Source organism: Pleurodeles waltl, chromosome 1_1 (assembly GCF_031143425.1).
Source record: "Pleurodeles waltl isolate 20211129_DDA chromosome 1_1, aPleWal1.hap1.20221129, whole genome shotgun sequence".
NCBI classification, from domain to species: Eukaryota; Metazoa; Chordata; class Amphibia; order Caudata; family Salamandridae; genus Pleurodeles; species Pleurodeles waltl.
In genome coordinates, this window is record NC_090436.1 from 499623373 (window position 1) to 499643873 (window position 20501).

Genomic DNA, 20501 nt, shown 5'->3' on the forward strand with positions numbered 1-20501 from the left:
TTATTGTCGGATTTAAGTACATGATCTGTGAAATATCCATTAGTAATTGCTCGAAATCATATTGCAAGCAAAGAGTAACTCTTTGGAAGCACAGCTTTACAATTGATCTCGTCGATCCAATGCCTAGCACTCACATTGCACTTTCTTTTTATATGCACATCTAGCAAGGGATTTTCCGACAATAGAGAATATAAAATGAGCTCATTTTAATATATTATTGCATGGATTGCACATTTTTATATGGAATAGAGTAATATAACATTGCTAAAACCAGCCACCAATTTGTGCAGTGATTTGTATTATTCACTATTTCAGAGTGAACTGCTGGGACGGGGAGCTTGGGAAACTGATTATATGTAGCACAGTTGCACTCTTTTAAGCCGGCGCACACTAAAAAAATGGCTTAAATTGATGTTCACATAACTATACTGTGAATCCTGTGTAAAGCTCTTGGGGCTCTTTGTATTGTAGTATGAATGTTAATCTCTGTAAAGCCTGATTTTATGATTTTAATTGGGTGAAATAAAAAACTAATATATTATACCTATGTCCACAAACCAATACTCAGAATGATACACAGACAACAAACATACAAATACACATATATTCCTAAAAACAGAAAGGGATAGGAGGAAGAACGGATACAAAGAAGGATGGATGAATGCGTGGCTAAAGTTCACATCTGTAGTTAGACCATTGGTTGAATAAATGAGTTTAGCGGTACACAAAATATTGATGTCTAATCCTAACCAATTTTTGTCTTCTACTTAGGGGAATCACTTCGACCCTGTGATGGTTTCCTTTCAGACCCAATTGGAAAGTGTATTTTTCAGTAACCCTCTAAAGCTCTCTGCATATCAATTCCATCACTTGTCGCTGTGTTAAAAACATACAAATGCAAGTCTGCACTTTAGTTCCTTCATTTATGTAATACTAATACATGACACTAAGGGTTGCCTGTTAGCTCTGTTTACCTCTAATACTGAGTATTCTATGCGTATCTTCTGCTTTACAGGTCCAAAAGATGCAGCATTTATTTACGGAAAGGAAATGAAGACAAACAATTAAAAACCAGTCTCAAAACCCTGGCCCTAGCATGCATGGACTAAGCCAGTTAAGTATACTTATGTACATGCTTCCATACAAACTAAACGCGTCGTGGTATTTCACAACATGAAATAGCATGCTACACAAATCTATTTGAGTTCTTTGTGTTAAACGTATCGTACACGTCGGATGTTTACTTTTGTTTGTGCAAAGTTGAGTTTGCATATGAAAGTGGTGAAGAGTATGAGATCGTAGAATATGATGCTGACACCATTGCCGTACGTGCTAAACCCTAGACAGGGACACTAGTCCTCTATCAATTTGGAGCGCGGTTGGTGAGCTCCTTCGGGTCACAGTGCAGGTTAAGGAACTTGCATTGTTAGTGACAGGCCTAGGTCACTGTACGGACGCTCGATAAGCAAGGCTCCAGGGCGAAAATAAAAGTCAGGATACCAGATTCACATGTAGGAGGGCACTGAGTGCTGAGGTACATGCCCATATTCCATGTTAACCATCGCAAAAGAAATCAATACTAGTGGCAGACAAACCATTCAGCTTACACCTGTGCCTATCAAAATACTTAATAGCACTATCCTGCATGCAAATAAATGTATTTCCTTTCCACATTTTCTTTCTATGTTTACAAATACGGCGATTGCCTGCTACCGCAAAAAACCTCCCCCTACTATATTCAAAAACCCTACATACAAATCTGACTTTAGCTTAACATTTTCAGTTCTGCACTCTTCCTTCTTTATTTTCAATAACGACCTGTTAATCTCCATCCCTCTGCATGCTTCTTCTCTCTGACTGTAGTCTACTTTAGGCCACATCTCTCTCACGTATTCTCCTTTATTCTTTTCTGCAAAGTAAACATATTTTATTTCATAAACCACAACAAAACCTTCTTTGAAACCATACCCATGCATTGGGGCATGCCTACTCCAGGCCCCAATATGTTTAATGATGCAGTGTTTACAGGTATTACACATGGATATATCAAGCAAATTTCCTCTTTTCATTGTTTGCATGAGTTTATATTTGGAGTCATGGTTCCATACAAAGACAGGTCATGCTACTTTGTGTGTCTTTTTATTTGATCAGGCTTTTAGTGGAATGTTAGAGGCATGTGCACTATTTATGCTGCTATATCTACTTTACATAGAGAAGCTGAGGGGGGTCACAACAGGATACACATTTGTGCTTAGTGCAGCACTTGTGTTATCAATCAGTGCAATTTGTTTTGCAAGTGAAAGTTGGTCAGTGGCCTGAATTGAACCCCTTTGCGTCATAAGTGCCTGCACTAAACCTTAGTAAATATCAGGCCTCGGAATCTGTGGTGATCTTTGGCATGGAACAAATGGAAGATTTAGTGGTGCATTGAGGCATTAGAATGGATTTCAAGAACAGTAACCAATAGTTCAGGAATTAGTAGTGTTTGATAATCTGTCTGGGTGTGCTGACCTCCTTGGTTAATTCTACAGTCGTCTGCGGTATTTGTATGGAATGGGATTATTTACTCAGTACTCAACATATATTTGCCGTGCAGATGCAGAGACATTTTTTTCTGCATATTAGCAAATAATTTCACTTGATCTTGAATACTGTGCTCATTCTTCCGATGGTAGCTGCAACACTGTGCTCATGTTCACCCTTGAGTGCTTCCTACATTCTATCAGAACTCAGCTTGAATGGCTGGTGGCTGTGGTGCTTCCACCGCTAGTGTTGGCTGCAGCCTGGCCCTACCAAAGCTTTGGTGAGCTGAGGTTCGAGTGCACACATGATTCTTGGGTGGAGTAGGAAACCTGGGACCAGGAGGCCTGGAAAGAATGAAAAATGCCATTACCCTGGTGTTGCAGTGTTGCGGCTATAGGTCTGGTGCTCCGAAAACCCAGCTGGACTATACCACCTCCTAGCCACCTCTCTTCCCTTCCATCACCACCTACTGGTGGCAAACATGTCACCATTACTCCTGCAGCACTCCATGGTGATATGTGTGGTTTGGATCCCTGCTGAGGCTTTTGTTGAGGGACCTCTTGAGCCAGAGATGTGGCAGAGGTGCAGAGGTTAGACACAGGAAGGTAAAGCTACAACACTGCAATCCAGTGGCGACAGCCACAAGGTGCTTTGGTAGACTCAGAATGATAGAAATGGGTTCTCTAGATGGCAGTGGTTTGCACCCTGTTCAACAAGGGACTCTCACTCTAGTCAGGGTAAGGAAGCCATACAGTTAAGATGACCCCTTCTCATCCCCTTGGTAGTTTGGCATGTGTGTGAAATATTAGTACACACACACACACACACACACACACACACAGAGTAACACAGTGAAAACACTACAAAAGGGCTCCACACCGGTTTAGAATAATAGAAAATATTTATTTGAATAAAACAAGACCCAAACAACAAAAATCCAACATACATAAGATATAATTTTTGAAGGATTCAATGAGTCATAATCCATAGGAATCAACTGTTGTATGTTTTAAGTACAAAGTACCTGGGATGAGTCACAAAACAAAGACGATGTGGGCCACAAGGGAAGGTGAGGTACCAAAAAGCAAAGCAATGCATCAGTTTCTTACTGTGCAGGGGAGGTGATGCGTTGATTCTTTCCTCGCAGGAAACAAGATGCATCAGATCCCTACTGACAGGGGAGGTGATGCGTTGATTTTTTTCCTTGCAGGAAAGGTGATGCATTGATTTCCAGACAGGGCAGCACCAGTTCATAACTGTGGTGGAGGGGGGGGGGTTAATGAGAAATTGACACACTGGGGATGATGGGTGGAAAATCCAGACATGCAGTGTTGATGGAGCCACAGTGAAACAGGTGCTGCATTGATTCTTCGGCTGCAGTACAGGTTCTGCATTGATTTATCTGTCGCAACGTGTCAGTGAGTGGATTTTTGTCTTCATGTCACCCACTTCCAAGGGCCCAAGGACTGGAGTTGGCACCACTCTCAGCAGAAGAGCCCAGGCACTGCCAGATTAAGTTTTTGATGTCTCAGAGACTTCTTACTGGAGACAAGCTCAGTTCAAGCCCTTGGAGAACTTGTGCAAGCAGGTTGTAGAAAGCAAAGTCCAATCCTTTCACTCCCAGGACAGAAGCAGCAGGCCAGCACAACAAAGCCACAGGCAGAGTGGCAGTCCCTCCTATAGCAGGCAAGATGACAAACTTCGATGGAAAGTCTTTGTAGTTCACAAAACACTGCCCTCCCTGCCAGGGCCCCAGAAACACTACATGGGGTTGGAGACTGCTTTGTGTAAGGACAGCCCATTCTAGCCTAGGAAGACTCGTCAGGATATGCAGTGCACACCTCAGCTCCCTTTCTGTGACTGTATAGAGTGAATTCACAAACAGCCTCCCATCCTGAACCAGATGTGTATTCCACAGACAGGCAGAGGCACAGAATGGTTAAACAAGAAAATGTCCATTTTCTAAAAGTGGCATTTTCAAACTTACAATTTAAAAACCCACTTCACCAAAAGATGTATTTTTAATTGTGAGTTAAAAGACACCAAAACTCCATGGCGGTCATTACAACCCTGGCGGTCGGTGTTAACGAGGCACTAAAACAACCAACAGGCCGGCGGTAAAAAAAATGGAATTACGACCATGGCGGAAACCGCCAACATAGACAGCCACTTTAGCACTACGACAGCCACGGCGGTACAAACAAACACCGCAGCGGTAACTGCAAACAGACAGGCGGAAGACAATGTACTGCCCACACTTTTACAACCCACCAATCCGCCACCTTTTCTGGGGCAGATTCACCGCGAACAAAAACACGGCGGGACAGGACTTCAAAGGGAAAACGCTCACCTCTACACAACCCACGAGGAATCAGGACGCCATGGAACCCGAGCTCCAGATTCTGCTAGCCTTTATCTTCCTGCTTCTCTACCAGGAGCACGAATGCCGGCGGCGAAGACAACGGTGAGTACCTACAACACAGGGGAGGGGTGAGGGAAAAGAGAGTGACACACACACGCAATACCACCACCCCAACCCCACCCTCACCCACTACAACACACACACTAATACACATTGATACATAACAGTTACACCCCCCAACCCCCCTGGAAGAATGCAAGGACAAAAGGAAATGATTCGAATAATTGTGATATATTCAATTACATACATCAAAAATATTTACAAATACATACATTTGTACTATATACAATTATATACACCAAGAACACGAGTCCAAGGGATTCCACCATCATAGTCCGTGGATCACTGGGCCCAAAAGGCATGGCCGAGGCCCACACTCAATACCCGATCAAAACGGAGAGAACACTGCAGGGGCATCAGATAGAAATAAAACAGGCACCTCAGGGGGAAGGGTACCTCAGCCAGTTGAGAGCACGACGCCAATCCACGAGGGGGCTCCATGCCCACTGTTCAATCCTGGGGAGTGCAAAGCCACAGTCTCTCAAGTCTCTACAGTGGGTGGTTTGCCCACTGTTCAATCCTGGGGAGTGCAAAGCCACAGTCTCTCAAGTCTCTACAGTGGGTGGTTTGCCCACTGTTCAATCCTGGGGAGTGCAAAGCCACAGACTCTCAAGTCTCTACAGTGGGTGGTTTGCCCACTGTTCAATCCTGGGGAGTGCAAAGCCACAGTCTCTCCAGTCTCTACAGTGGGTGGGTTGCCCACTGTTCAATCCTGGGGAGCGCAAAGCCACAGTCTCTCAAGTCTCTACAGTGGGTGGTTTGCCCACTGTTCAATCCTGGGGAGTGCAAAGCCACAGTCTCTCAAGTGGATAACAGTCTCCACTGGTTTCTGGAGGGGGCCTTGTGTCCAGAGTGCTTCATCCTGCCAAGGACTGAGGTAGTGGATGTATCTCTCCACTGGTTCAGGTGGGGGCTCTGTGCCCAGAGTGCTACATCCTGCCAAGGACAGAGATAGTGGATGTATCTCTAAAACTGGTTCTGGGGGGGCATTGTGCCCAGAGTGCTTTATCCTGCCAAGGACAGAGGTAGTGGATGTAACTCTCCACTGGTTCTGGAGGGGGCATTGTGTCCAGAGTGCTTCATCCTGCCAAGGACAGGGGTAGTGGATGTATCTCTCCACTGGTTCTGGAGGGGGCATTGTGCCCAGAGTGCTTCATCCATCCAAGGACAGAGGTAGTGGATGTATCTCTCCACTGGTTCTAGAGGGGGCATTGTGCCCAGAGTGCTTCATCCTGCCAAGGACAGAGGTAGTGGATGCATCTCTCCACTGGTTCTGCAGGGGGCATTGTGCCCAGAGTGCTTCATCCTGCCCGTGGAGGACTCAGTAGCGTCGGAATCATTTGCGCTGACTGGCCTGCGGGGTTGCTGGTGGCGGTGTCCTGGGCAGCGGTGCTTGTGGCGGTGTCCTTGGCAGCGGTGTTTGTGGTGGCGGTGTCCTTGGCAGCGGTGCTTGTGGCGGCGGTGTCCTGGGCAGTGGTTCAGGTGGTGTCGGTCTTGTCCTGGCCTGCGGGGCTGCTGGCAGCTGTGTCAAGGGCAGTGGTTCAGGTGGTGTCGGTCTTGTCCTGGCCTGCGGGGCTGCTGGCGGCTGTGTCCTGGGCAGCAGGTCAGCTGCTGGCGGTCCTGTCTGTGGCAGCGGGGCTGCTGGCGATCGCATCCTGGGAAGCGGGGCTGCTGCTGGTGGTCGCTTCCTGGGCAGCGGGGCTGCTGCTGGCGGTACTGTCTGTGGCAGCGGGGCTGCTGCTGGCGGTCCTGTCTGTGGCAGCGGGGCTGCTCGTGGATGCTTCCTGGGCAGCGGGGCTTCTGCTGGTGGTCCTGTCTGTGGCAGTGTGGCTGCTGACGGACGCTTCCTGGGCAGCGGGCTGCTACTGGCGGTCGCTTCCTGGGCAGTGTGGCTGCTGGCAGTCGCTTCCTGGGCAGCGGGGCTGCTGGCGGTCCTGTCTGTGGCAGTGTGGCTGGTGGTGGTCGCTTCCTGGGCAGTGTGGCTGCTGGCGGTCGCTTCCTGGGCAGCGGGGCTGCTGCTGGCGGTCGCTTCCTGGGCAGTGTGGCTGCTGGCAGTCGCTTCCTGGGCAGTGTGGCTGCTGGCGGTCGCTTCCTGGGCAGCGGGGCTGGTGGCAGTCTTGTGCGCCGTGCTGATCTTCCCAGACTTGCCGGTTTTAGTGTGCCCCTTTCCCACCTTGGATGGTGTCGCAGCTGTCCCCACACTCCCAACTGTAACCCTGGGAGCGGCTTTGGTGGCTGGTTTCTTTCCCCTCTCCCACCGGGCACTGTCCAACTTTTTATGCTTGACAGGTGGGGGACTGTCCGTGCTCTGGCTCCTTGCTATGCTGCCTGGCCTCCTGCCTGGTGCACTCCATAATCCGGTGACTACTGGCACCACTGGTCCCGCCGATGTTGTGGCTGAGGTGCTAGGTGGGGACCTGGAGAGTCAGGCCCTAGGAGACTGACGGGGTGGGGGAGGTGAGGGAAAGAGGTCAAGGCTGGCCAGGAAAAGTTTCTTAGGAACACTGGGACGGGTAGCTGGAGGGGGTTTGGGAGTGGAGGAAGAGGTAGTGGTTGTAGGAGGTGTACGTTTGGTGACTTTGGATGAAGGTGCATGGGCTGGAGGCTGTCGTGAGGTGGATGGCTGTTGGGTGGGTGTGTGGCTGCGTTTGTGTACCTTGGGAGGTGGCCTCACAGACACACTGGGAGAGGGCACAGGGGATGTGTCAATGGTAGTGGGGGTGGGGAGTGCACGTGAGCGGGGTGTGGTGGTGGGTGTGCTGGTGATGGACGTAGTGGCTGAGGATGTAGTGCATGCAGGTGTGAGTGGAGACGAGACAGGGAGGGAGGAGGGAGACGAGGAAGAGGGGGACACAGTGGAGGCAGTGGATGTTGGTGTGTCTGCATGTGTGTGATGCTTGTGTGAGTGCCTGTGGGATGTGTGGTGCTTATGTTTGCCAGAGCTTCCCTTGTGTGTTGAGGTGTGTGCATGCTGGTCTGATGGTGTGCTTGGGGTAGGCTGAGGTACAGGGGTGTGGGTCTGGGTGGAGGAAGTTGGAGGGGGGAGGCTAGAGAGAGGGACAATGGCTGCCATCAGTGCTGAGGCCAGAGTCTGAAAAGCTAGCTGAAGGGCTGCTTGACCAGTGAATGCCCTCCAGGAATGCATTGGTTTGTTGTAACTGCCTCTCTACACCCTGGATAGCATTCAAAATGGTAGACTGCCCAACAGTGAGGGACCTGAGGAGATCAATGGACTCCTCACTGAGTGCAGCAGGGGTGGCAGGGGCTGAGGTGTCGGTGGTGAAGGTAATGCCCACCCTCCTGGGTTAGCGGGCACAAGGCAAAGGCTGAGGGGCTGCTGGGAGGGCGGTGCTGGTAGGGGGGGTGGCGGCTGCACCTGTAGATGCGGGGGGCACAGATGGGGCCGCAACCGTAAGGGAGCTCACATCAGAGGAGGAGTCCGTCCTGCTGGTGTCAGCACCTGTCCCCGCAGTGGAGCTCCCCTCACCCTCCGTCCCACTGGTAAATTCGGAGTCCGTAGTGTCGACCTCCAGGGCCATGTTGGATGCAGCTCCCTCCTGCTCCGGTGCCACTGCTCCTCCGCCTGATGATGCTAATGCACACAAGTACAGGGAGACCACAAAAAAGGGGGGGAAGACAGAAAAAAGACATGTTCAGTGCATGCAACATGCTGTTCTTCTGTTCTTCTGTTCTTCCGGTCCTCTGGTCTTCTGCCTTCGGCTCTTCTGCCTCCTCCGTCTTCTTCTCCCCGCGCCTGCCCTCCTGCTCCTACCTCATCCCCCGCCCTCACTCGCATCCCCCTCTCTATCTCCCCTATCTAACCCGTTCACTATCTACCTCCCTCACTCCTCCCATCTACCTATCTCTCTATCTCTCTATCCCACTATCTAATCTCCCTCACTCTCCACCTCCTCCTATCTTCCTATCTCTCTATCTATTTCCCTATCTATCTATTTTCTCTATCTACTTCTCTATCTTTCCCCCCCTTCCCGCCACCCCCTCTATTACCTATCTTCCTATCCTCTCACTCTACCTCTCACCCTCACCCACCTCTACAACCCCCCCTCCCCTATCTTCACAACCCTACTCCTATCTTTCTCCCTAATCTCCTAAACCTCCTAACACTCACCCCCCTCCACCCTTAAACCCCCCTTCCCCAGCTCTTTTCACTCTACCTGTCCCCCCTCCCTCACGCTTTCCCGCCGCGACCTCCTGCACGCCCCGCCCCCCAGCTCCCATTCGCCCCCAGCTGACCCCTCCCCCCCTCCTACCTCATATGGCGGCCGCTGCGCGTCAGTGGTAGCGACCCTTCACCCAAGGGTAGGTCGCTCCCCCTGCCGCTGCAGCTCCTCCAGCTCCTCCAGGTTCCTGAGTTCCTGAGACCCACCTAACAGTAAGTACCCCCCACCTCCCAGCCCCTCGCTCTGCCCCGCGCTACTCACCCTCTCTCCTGCTTCTTTTCTTCTTTTCTTCTTCTCTGCTCTTCCTCCTCGCTCCTCGTCTGTAATCTTCTGCTGTACTCTTCTTTTCCCCGTCTTCTCTCTTCTTCTCTTCTTCCTCATCTTCTTCTGTGGTCTTCTGCCTTCTGTTCTTCGTTTTCTGTATCTTCTTCTGTGTTCTTCTGTGTTCTTCTGTGTTCTTCCGGTCTTCTGTTCCCTGTTCTTCTGTTCTTCTGTTCTTCTGTTCTTCTGTTCTTCCGGTCCTCTGGTCTTCTGCCTTCGGCTCTTCTGCCTCCTCCGTCTTCTTCTCCCCGCGCCTGCCCTCCTGCTCCTACCTCATCCCCTCCCTCACTCGCATCCCCCTCTCTATCTCCCCTATCTAACCTGTTCACTATCTACCTCCCTCACTCCTCCTATCTACCTATCTCTCTATCTCTCTATCCCACTATCTAATCTCCCTCACTCTCCACCTCCTCCTATCTTCCTATCTCTCTATTTCCCTATCTATCGATTTCTCTATCTATCTCGTTTCTCTATCTACTTCTCTATCTTTCCCCCCCTTCCCGCCACCCCCTCTATTACCTATCTTCCTATCCTCTCACTCTACCTCTCACCCTCACCCACCTCTACAACCCCCCCTCCCCTATCTTCACAACCCTACTCTTATCTTTCTCCCTAATCTCCTAAACCTCCTAACACTCACCCCCCTCCACCCTTAAACCCCCCTCCCCCAGCTCTTCTCACTCTACCTGTCCCCCCTCCCTCGCGCTTTCCCGCCGCGACCTCCTGCACGCCCGCCCCCCAGCTCCCATTCGCCCCCAGCTGACCCCTCCCCCCCCCTACCTCATATGGCGGCCGCTGCGCGACAGTGGTAGCGACCCTTGACCCAAGGATAGGTCGCTCCCCCTGCCGCTGCAGCTCCTCCAGCTCCTCCAGGTTCCTGAGTTCCTGAGACACACCTAACAGTAAGTACCCCCCACCTCCCAGCCCCTCGCTCTGCCCCGCGCTACTCACCCTCTCTCCTGCTCCTGCTTCTTTTCTTCTTTTCTTCTTCTCTGCTCTTCCTCCTCGCTCCTCGTCTGTAATCTTCTGCTGTACTCTTCTTTTCCTCGTCTTCTCTCTTCTTCTCTTCTTCCTCATCTTCTTCTGTGGTCTTCTGCCTTCTGTTCTTCGTTTTCTGTATCTTCTTCTGTGTTCTTCTGTGTTCTTCTGTGTTCTTCCGGTCTTCTGTTCCCTGTTCTTCTGTTCTTCTGTTCTTCTGTTCCCTGTTCTTCTGTTCTTCTGTTCTTCTGTTCTTCTGTTCTTCCGGTCCTCTGGTCTTCTGCCTTCGGCTCTTCTGCCTCCTCCGTCTTCTTCTCCCCGTGCCTGCCCTCCTGCTCCTACCTCATCCCCCTCCCTCACTCGCATCCCCCTCTCTATCTCCCCTATCTAACCCGTTCACTATCTACCTCCCTCACACCTCCTTTCTACCTATCTCTCTATCTCTCTATCCCACTATCTAATCTCCCTCACTCTCCACCTCCTCCTATCTTCCTATCTCTCTATCTATTTCCCTATCTATCGATTTCTCTATCTATCTATTTTCTCTATCTACTTCTCTATCTTTCCCCCCCTTCCGGCCACCCCCTCTATTACCTATCTTCCTATCCTCTCACTCTACCTCTCACCCTCACCCACCTCTACAACCCCCCCTCCCCTATCTTCACAACCCTACTCCTATCTTTCTCCCTAATCTCCTAAACCTTCTAACACTCACCCCCCTCCACCCTTAAACCCCCCTCCCCCAGCTCTTCTCACTCTACCTGTCCCCCCCTCCCTCGCGCTTTCCCGCCGCGACCTCCTGCACGCCCCCGCCCCCCAGCTCCCATTCGCCCCAAGCTGACCCCTCCCCCCTCCTACCTCATATGGCGGCCGCTGCGCCGGAGACGCGCCAGAGGCAAGCCCGTCTGCGCCCGTCTGCGCCTGGCCTGTGCCCAGCGCCATGACCCCTGGTCCCAAGCTCTCCCAAGCCCCGCTGATCCGCTACGACCCCACCACCCTCCACGCCCTCAACCCAGGACGCTCCAACACCTGCTTCCAAGCTCACCCCAAAGGCACCCATGGACCCTTCGCCTGCAACTCCTGCAAACGCATCTTCCACCACGCTACTACCACGACCACAAGCCCACGCGCCATCAACCACCTCAAGTGCATCCTAGTCAACGCTCGCTCCGTCCACAAACACGCCGTCAAACTCTGGGACCTCCTGGATTCCACAGCACCGGACGTCGCCTTCATCACGGAGACCTGGATGAACGCCTCCTCTGCGCCAGTCATCGCCGCCGCCATCCCCGAAGGCTACAAGATCTCCAGGAAGGACCGCACCAACCAAGCAGGAGGAGGTATCGCCATCGTCTTCAAAGACTCCATCAGCGTCACCACCTCCACGAAGACACCCCTCTCGCCGCTGAACACCTGCATTTTCAGATTCGCACCGACCCGAGGACCACCCTCAGAGGATCCCTCGTCTACCGTCCTCCCGGACCACGCGCCCCTTTCAGCGACGCCATCGCCGACTTCATCTCCCCGCACGCCCTCGCCTCACCGGACTACATCCTCCTAGGCGACCTCAACTTCCATCTGGAACAAAACAACGACCCCAACACCACCACCCTGCTCGACAACCTTGCCAACCTCGGCCTCAAACAACTGGTGAACACCGCCACCCACATCGCCGGACACACGCTCGACCCTATCGTCTCCACCAACAACCACGTCTTCTTCAGCCACACCTCCGCCCTACACTGGACCGACCACAGCTGCGTCCACTTCACATTCCGACGCGAGACCCGCCACCTCCGCACTCAACCCATCCCTCATCAACAGTGGAACAAGATCCCTGAAGAGCAACTCTTCTCCGCACTAGCCGCCAACCAACCCACCCTCACCACTGACCCCAACGACGCAGCCCTCAAACTCACAAACTGGATCTCCAACTGCGCAGACAACCTTGCTCCCCTCAAACGCACGCATCGACAGACCAACACCAAAAAACCTCTCTGGTTCTCTGACACCCTCAAAGAATCAAAGAAAACTTGTCGCGCCCTTGAGAAAGCCTGGCGCAAGGACCACACCGCTGACAACATGAACGCCCTCAAGACCGCTACCCGCGAACACCACCACCTGATCTGCGCTGCCAAAAGGAACTTCTTCACCGACAGACTGGACAAAAACAGCCACAACAGCAGAGAACTCTTCAGCATCGTCAAGGAGTTCTCCAACCCCAGCGCCAACGCCAACGCCAACGCCGCCACGCCCTCTCAGGATCTGTGCGAATCCCTCACCACTTTCTTCCATCGCAAGATCAGCGACCTCCATGCCAGCTTCGGACACCAGACCCAACCAAACACCACCGAACCCGCACCCTCAACAACTGGACCCACATCAACACGGAAGAAACCAAATCCATCATGAACTCTATCCACTCCGGCGCCCCTTCGGACCCTTGCCCGCACTTCATCTTTAACAAAGCCGACGACATCATCGCCCCGCACCTCCAGACTGTCATCAACTCTTCTTTTTCTTCTGCTACCTTCCCCGAATGCTGGAAACACGCCACAGTCAACGCCCTACTAAAGAAACCTACGGCTGACCCGAGCGACCTGCGAAACTTCCGCCCCATCTCTCTTCTGCCTTTCCCAGCCAAAGTAATAGAGAAGACCGTCAACAAACAGCTGACCACCTTCCTGGAAGACAACAACCTGCTCGACCCCTCACAAACCGGATTCCGAACCAACCACAGCACTGAAACCGCCCTCATCTCAGTCACAGACGACATCAGAACCCTGATGGACAACGGTGAAACAGTCGCCCTCATTCTCCTCGACCTCTCAGCTGCCTTTGACACCGTCTGTCACCGCACCCTAATCACCCGCCTCCGCTCCACCGGGGTCCAAGGCCAGGCCCTGGACTGGATCGCCTCCTTCCTCGCAAACCGTTCACAAAGAGTTTAGCTCCCTCCGTTGCGCTCAGAACCCACCGAGATCATCTGCGGCGTACCTCAAGGCTCATCACTCAGCCCGACACTCTTCAATGTCTACATGAGCCCCCTCGTCAACATCGTACGCAAGCACGACATCATCATCACCTCCTACGCCGACGACACCCAACTTATACTCTCCCTCACCAAGGACCCCGCCAGCGCCAAGACCAACCTACAAGAGGATATGAAGGACGTCGCAGATTGGATGAGGCTCAGCTGCCTAAAGCTGAACTCTGAAAAAACGGAAGTCCTCATCCTCGGCAACACCCCGTCCACCTGGGACGACTCCTGGTGGCCCACGGCCCTCGGCACCGCACCGACCCCCACAGACCACGCCCGCAACCTCGGCTTCATCTTGGACCCTTTTCTCACCATGACTAAGCAAGTCAACGCCGTGTCCTCTGCCTGCTTCCTCACCCTCCGCATGCTCTGTAAGATCTTCCGCTGGATCCCCGCCGACACCAGAAAAACCGTGACCCACGCCCTCGTCACGAGCCGCCTGGACTACGGCAACACCCTCTATGCCGGGACCACAGCCAAACTCCAAAATCGCCTGCAACGCATTCAAAACGCCTCGGCCCGCCTCATCCTAGACGTACCCCGCAGCAGCCACATCTCTGCACACCTGAGATACCTGCATTGGCTCCCAGTCAGCAAAAGGATCACCTTCCGACTTCTCACCCACGCACACAAAGCCCTCCACAACAAGGGACCCGAATACCTCAACAGACGCCTCAGCATCTACGTCCCCTCCCGCCACCTGCGCTCCTCTGGCCTCGCACTTGCTGCTGTCCCTCGCATCCACCGCTCCACGGTGGGTGGGAGATCTTTCTCCTTCCTGGCGGCCAAGACCTGGAACTCCCTCCCCACCAGCTGCAGGACCACCCAGGACCACTCTGCTTTCCGGAGACTCCTAAAGACCTGGCTGTTCGAGCAGCGTTAACCCCCCCTTTTTTTCCCCTAGCACCTTGAGACCCGCACGGGTGAGTAGTGCGCTTTATAAATGTTAATGATTTGATTTGATTTGATTTGCAATACTGCTACCGTTGGCGGACACGACAGACACAGAAGCCCCCTGCACTACGCCACGCACTTGGGGTCCACTATTCAATCCCTGAGACATGGCTTACAAGGCTATGCCCGATTTCTGCACACATGGATGTCATGGAGCCTGACTAGGCGTAGTTGGCACTGTACACAGGTGGGGTGGGGTGCCACAGGGCCTGCCTGAAGAAGGGAACTTAACTAGCAAACTCGCCCTGGCCTAGGGGAACCCACAGCCCACCTCCCCCACCCAGACACCTAAAATGCACGCTGAATCAGCAGAATGAGAGTGTACTCACCCCCTTGTGGCTGCTGTGATGACCTCAAGCACCAATCCAAGTCTGGATACGCCATCGCCAGTATCCTGAACATCAGGGGGATCATGGTGCGACGGCCACCCCTCCCATGTTGGGAGGCCATCCCCAGCTGGGCCTCCGACTTCTTCTTGCTCCAGCGGCTAATGCCCTCCCATATTTTCCGGCAGTGGGTGCTCCGTCTGTGGTAGACCCCCAGGGTCCGGACTTCGTTGGTGATGGCACGCCAGTGTACTTACCTGTTTGTCTGGAGGACCGTAGAGTAGCTTGTACTGGGGGAGGACCCCATCCACAAGTTTCTCCAACTCCTCCGTGCTGAAGGCAGGGGCCCTTTTCCCAGACACACAAGCCATTGTCTCTTCCAGACTGAGGTCACAGCAGCTCTTGAAATGTAGGTCCTCTCCTGTCGAAGATCAGGTATCGAGTGATTGAACAGACAGAAAATGGCGGTCACGTCCACAGCGGTGCGTACCGTCACCGCCGGCGTACATCGTCATTGGCTCCTGGGACCCATAGGGTTCAATGTTAACCAATGCAGAATTGCGCCGCAGTCTTCGACCGCCTATCGCAACGGTGCACAACGCCAGCGCAGTTACCTCATATCCCCTTGTTCTACCTTACAGGTCAGGCAGCTGCCATTTGAGGGGCCCACATGGCTTTATTTTTGACTGTGTCACACATACCTAGGCCTTGCCTAACCACTCATACAGGCAAATTTCGATTTATGAATATTTTCAAAGTAAGCTGTGTTTACGTACCTCAGAGTTGGTTGACTCTCTGCTCGCTGTTCTCCTCCATAGGCACCGTCCGCTGGGGCATGTGAGGAGATGGCGGCATCCTCTGCTGTACAGACCGCTGGTGGACCTATCGACAATGGAGGAAAGACATGTGATCATCACCTACAGGCTTGATCGTGCCACAATCCAGGAACTGTGTGCCCAGTCGGAACCAGACCTGATGTCAGCTATCTGCCATCCCACAGGTGTCCGCCCTCAAGTGCAGGTGCTGTCAGTACTCCATTTCCTAGCAAGTGGGTAATTTCAAACAACAGTGGCCATAGCATCAGGGATGTCCCAGCCTGTTTTCCAACGTGCTGTCCAGAGTGTTGTCTGCCCTGCTGAAACACATGCGGAGCTACGTCGTTTTCCCTCAGGTGGAGGATATGCCTACAGTGAAAGGTGACTTCTATGCCCTGGGACATATCCCCAACATCATAGGTGCCATTGATGGGACACTTGTGGCCTTGGTCCCCCCACGCAGGAGTGAACAGTTGTACAGAAACCGGAAGAGTTACCATTCGATGAATGTGCAGATGGTGTGTTTGGCAGACCAGTACATCTCCCATGTTAATGCAAGATTCCCTGGTTCAGTGCATGACGCTTAGATCTTGCGGAATAGCAGCATCCCTTATGTGATGGGGCAACTCCAGAGGCACCAGGTGTGGCCATTAGGTGAGCACCTGGACCCAAATCAGTGGGAATAGTTGTCTGAGTCTGTGGATGTCCCTATGAGTCAGTGTGTGCCTAACAGTTGTCCCTCGCCATTTGCAGGTGACTCTGGTTACCCCAACCTGCCATGGCTACTGACCCCAGTGAGGAATCCCAGGACAAGTGCAGAGGAACACTACAGTGAGGCCCATGGGCGAACTAGGAGGATTATAGAGCGGGCCTTCGCCCTCCTGAAGGCCAGGTTCCGGTGCCTCCATATGACAGGTGGTTCCCTGTTCTACTCACCAAAGAAGGTGTGCCAGATCATCGTTGTCTGCTGTATGCTTCACAACTTGGCTTTGCGACGACAGGTGCCTTTTCTGCAGGAGAATGGTCCAGATGGAGGTGTTGTGGCAGCTGTGGAGCCTGTGGACAGTGAAGACGAGGAAGCAGAAGAAGAGGACATCAACAACAGGAACACTGTGATCCTGCAATACTTCCAATGAGACACAGGTAAGAAGACAACACTGCCTGCTACATCTGATTTAAATCTACTACCTCTCTACTGTCTGTCATTTTCACCCAGTGTATGTTCACTGAGTTGTCACTTTCCCTTACGATTTCACAGATGTGGGTCCCACTGTGTGACATCTGCTTTGTTTCCTCATGGACTAGAGCTGTGTGACATAGGTATGTTGACATTACATTTGAATGAGCATTTTGCCACTGTAATTGCTAATACACAATTTCGAAATCACAGACAGACTCCTGATTGTTTTGTGCTTTAAGGGTGTTTATTTAAGTGCTCAATATTGGAGGGGGTTGTAAAATGGTGAGGGGTGATGGTGGATGAATGTCCATGGCAGAGTCCAGTCTATTAGTCTCACAGGTGCATTGTCCAAAGGGGCATAGGAAGTGAAGCTGATGCAGTTTAAGGATGGACAGGGTGACAAGGTGGGACAAAAGGATGACAATCAGAGTGGTCTCATTTCTTGGCGGGGGTCTTGGCATCCTTCTCTGTCTTTGTCCTGGATCTCAGGGACCATTTGCTGGGTGGTTCTCCCTCTGCAGGGGGTGGGGTGCTGGGTGGTGGTCCTGTGGCGGTGCCTCCTGTCCACTAGCGCCGGAGGAGGTGGTGGGCAGTTCATCATCCAGGCTAGTGTCAGGGGCCCCTTGTTGTGCCGCAGTGTCCCTCCTGGTGTTGACGAGTTCCTTCAGCACCCCTGGGAATGGTGGTAGGCTCCCATGATGTTGGAGAGGGCCTCGTGGAGAGTGGGTTCCCTGGGCCTGTCCTCCCCCTGTCTCACAACAGCCCTCCCAGTTACCCTGTGTTCCTTGGCCTCTGTCCCCTGAACCGTGTGACCACTACCACTGCCCCCAGGTCCCTGGTGTTGTTGGGGTGGTGGGTTAGCCTCGGTACCCTGTAGTGGTGGACACACTGCTGCTTGACGTGTCCTGGGGACAGAGTTATGGGCCCGCTGGGTGGGTGCTGTGCTGGTGTTTCCAGAGGGGGCAAGCTCAGGAGTGGCCTGTGTCAGTGTGAGGGGAACCGACTGTCCCGAGGTCCCAGATGGGCCGGGCTGGTCATCTAGATCCAGTTGGACAGAGCTGGTGTCATCACTGTGGGCCTCTTCTGTGGGTGGAGTGGACATTTCTGGACCCTCCTGTCCGGTGACGTTGGGTAGGGGTCCCGTAGGGGTGTAAAGGCATGATTATTGCATCTGTGTGTGCCATGGTGTGCAATGGGTGGGTGACCCTGTACCCCAGTGCTTGCATTCTTGAGTGGGACCTTGTGTGATAATGGTTTAGGGGGGTGTATGGGTATGTGCATGGCCATGCTTTGGTGATGGGTGTCCATGCTTTGGTGTTACATGCAGGGCTTGGGTTTGGGATATTGGGACATATGTGAGGAGTTGGAGTGATGGTGTGAGGGCGAGGGTGGGAGTATGTGATAGCATGCAGGTGGGTGGGGGATGAAGTAGTGAAAGATTTGACTTACCAGAGTCCATTCCTCCAGCTACCCCTGCGAAGCCCTCAGGATGCAGAATAGCCAAGACCTGCTCCTCCCATGTTGTTAGTTGTGGGGGAGGAAGTGGGGGTCCGCCGCCAGTCCTCTGTACCGCAGTGTGGTATCTTGAGACCACGGAACGCACCTTCCCCCGTAGGTCGTTCCACCTCTTCCTGATGTCATCCCTATTTCTTGGGTGCTGTCCCACTGCGTTGACCCTGTCCATGATTCTTCACCATAGCTTCATCTTCCTAGCTATGGAGGTGTGCTGCACCTGTGATCCGAATAACTGTGGCTCTACCCAGATGATTTCCTCCACCTTTATCCTGAACTCCTCCTCAGAGAACCTGGGGTGTCTTTGCCGTGCCATGGGGTGGTGTGAGTGATGTGTGGGGTGATGTGTGTTGTGATGTTTGGGGTGATACCTAGTGGTGTGTTGTGTGAGGTGCGTGGATGTTATGTGGGTGATGGTGTTGAGTGCCTGTGGATGCTCGTTTGTAGATGGTGATGTCTCTCTGTGGCCTTCAGTCGCAATTCTGATCGTAAGGGTTTGTGGGTGATGTGGGTGTGTGTTTTATATTGTATTGGGTGTGTGGGAGTGGTGTGTGTATGTGTATCAGGTGTGTGTATTTCGAATTGTCCAATGTGGTAGTGTTTTGTAAGAGTGTGTGTATTTTGAGCGCGGAGGTGTGTACTGCCAATGGAATACCGCGGTTGAAAGACCACCACGTGGATTCGTGGGTCTTGATAGTGTGGGCGTATTCCTGTTGGCGTGACGGTGGAGGATTTGTTATTGCCAGTTTATCACTGACCTTTGGCATGGCGGACTTGTGTGGGTGTCTAGATTTTGGCGGATTCCGGGCTTTGGGTCATAATGACCGTGGTGGAATTCCGCGGCCACAGCGGTGCGTTGGCGGTCTTCTGTACGGCGGTAAGCGGCTTTTACCGCCAATGTTGTAATGACCCCCCATATCTTTATCTGCTCCTAATAGTAGATTACACTTGAAAGATATTTCAAGGCAATCTCTATGTTAGCCTATGATAGAGTTAGGCCTTGCAATAATGAAAATGGAATTTAGCAGTATTTCACAATCAGGACATGCAAAACACACCAGTACATGCCGTACCTTTTAAATACACTTCACCCTGCCCATGGGCCTGCATTGGGCCTACTTTAGGAGTGACACGCATGTAGTAAATGGGTAGCTTTGAACCTGGCAAGTGAGTGCATTTTCCAGGTCAAAATGGCATTTAAAAATGCACACACAGAAGCTACAGTAGCAGGTCTGAGAGATGTTTACAGGGCTACTCATGTGGGTGGCACAGTCAGTGCTGAAGACCCACTAGAAGCATTTGATTTACAGGCCATGGGCACACATAGTTCACATTACTAGGGAGTTACTAGTAAATCAAATATGCCAATCAAGGACAAACCGATCAAGAACTCCATTTAGACAGAGAGCACTTGCACTGTTATACTGGGTAGCAGTGGTAAAGTGACCAGAGTCCTAAAACCATAAAAAACAAAATTCAGCACAGGGATCGAAAACAAGAGATCAGAAGCCAAAAAGACAGAGGAAACCCTACAGAAAGGTCAGTTTCCAACACAGACCATACTTTGACTTGATCTGTGTCACAACATGTTAGCCAAAGAGTGGTGATGGTGGCTAGCAGCTGCAGTGAGGTGGAGGTAAGTGAAACAACCTGGCTTTCTTCTGTGCCCCCAACTATAGTATACCTGCTCATACCTGCTCAAACAAGCAGCATTACCCATGACATCCATCTTTTCAACCTGCCTAAAGACTTGCACTGAGCACAGAGGGAAGTGCTGAACTATGCTGCATCTGCTCCTCTCCTGCGAATCAGCAACGGCTAGGTCTTGAAGGTATAACGGAGGAGGACATGGGACCTGTTGAATAGAGTTCATCTTTTTTAATACAGGTCAGCCTTTCCTCTGTACTGGTACCACCAGACTGTGGTCACTAACTGTTGTGGGTATACTAGCACATCCACAAGCTCGATTATAGTAAGATGCTAATGCTTGTAACATATAGATGTATTTGGGTCTATTAATTTATGCACATTGTATTCCACCTACTCCAACTGTAACTGCCAAAACATGCGCTCTTCACAATGTCGTCTGTATTGAACATGTGTCACAATCAGGAGGATAATTTCTCATTTCTTTAACAAGCAATCAAATGCCAAAGGGTACATGTGCACATTTGATTATTGAAGAATGC